We start from the raw sequence: 1,748 nt of genomic DNA, 5'->3' as shown, positions 1-1,748 counted from the left end.
TCAATAGGTTATCTCTGGTGAGGATGCTTTTCTTATTTAGTAGCTAGAGAAAGAATTTGATTTTAACTGGAACTTTCACTTCCCATAGGAATTTTTGTGGGAAGCCACTTTCAGTCTTCACCAAGTGAAGATATAGAGATTTAACCGAAAATTGCCTATCAGGTGAAAGCATACACCTGGGAATATGTTTTCCTCTCACTTGAGCAGCCTAGTTAGCCCGAACGTGTTCAGTAGCTTCAACCACGTCCAACCTGTGCCACTGCCGCCGCCAACCTCATCTCCAGCTTTGATTCCGACGACCATTTGGACCGTGTCCACTACCTTCGCCGCGCGAGAGCCTTAGCTTCCCCGTGACACAAGCCACACGTAAGATAGTGCCATGTAGCAAGCACACCGTGAACCTCCACCGCCAGTTGAGGTCGTCACCAACTAATTCCGGCAAGCTGATGTGGCCATAATTAGCATATGCCTAACTGCTTCAGTTCAACCTCAAACAAACAATGACAGGTCGGTCCCCATGGTTAAATAACTGGCTATGATTGATAGAAATATGCCCTAGAGGAAATAATAAAGTTGTTATTATTTTATATTTCCTTATTCATGATAAAGGTTTATTATTCATGCTAGAATTGTATTGACCGGAAACCTAAATACATGTGTGAATACATAAACGAATACCGAGTCCCTAGTAAGTCTCTACTAGACTAGCTCGTTAATCAAAGATGGTTAAGGTTTCATAACCATGGACATGAGTTGTCATTTGATAACGGGATCACATCATTATCATAATGATGTGATGGACAAGACCCATCTATTAGCTTATCATTTGATTGTACAGTTTATTGCTACTGCTTTCATGTATGTCAAACACATATTCCTTTGACTATGAGATAATGCAACTCCCAGATAGCGGAGGAATGCCTTGTGTGCTATCAAACGCCACAACGTAACTGAGTGACTATAAAGATGCTCTACAGGTATCTCCGAAGGTGTTTTGTTGGGTTGGCATGAATCAAGATTAGGATTTGTCACTCCGAGTATCGGAGAGGTATCTCTGGGCCCTCTCGGTAATACACATCATAATAAGCCTTGCAAGCAAATGACTAATGAAGTTAGTCTCGGGATGATGTATTACAGAACGAGTAAAGAGACTTGCCGGTAACGAGATTGAACTAGGTATAGAGATAACGGTGATCGAATCTCAGGCAAGTAACATACCAACGGACAAAGGGAATTGTGTGTGTTGTCATAACAGTTCGACCGATAAAGATCTTCGTAGAATATGTAGGAGCCAATATGAACATTTAGGTTCTGCTATTGGTTATTGACCAGAGAGGTGTCTTGGTCATGTCTACATTGTTCTCGAACCCATAGGGTCCGCACGCTTAACGTTCGTTGACGATATAGTATTATATGAGTTATGTGATTTGGTGACCGAATGTTGTTTGGAGTCCTGGATGACATCACAGACATGACGAGGAGTCTCGAAATGGCCGATAAATAAAGATTGATATATAGGACGATGGTATTCGGACACCGGAAGTGTTCTGGAGGGTATCTGGTACTTATCGGGTCACCGGAAGGTGTTTCGGGTACCCCGGCAAAAGTTCATGGGCCTTATGCGCCAATAGAGGGAACGCACCAACCACAAGGGGCTGGCGCGCTCCGCATAGCAGGCCGGCCTAGGAGGAGAAGGAAAGAGGGGAAGGAAAGGGAAAGTGTGGATTAGGATTCCCACTTCCTTTCCT

This window comes from Triticum dicoccoides, chromosome 2A (assembly GCF_002162155.2).
Source record: "Triticum dicoccoides isolate Atlit2015 ecotype Zavitan chromosome 2A, WEW_v2.0, whole genome shotgun sequence".
NCBI lineage: Eukaryota > Viridiplantae > Streptophyta > Magnoliopsida > Poales > Poaceae > Triticum > Triticum dicoccoides.
The sequence above is the reverse complement of the archived record's forward strand: the minus strand, read 5'-3'. Positions refer to the sequence as shown.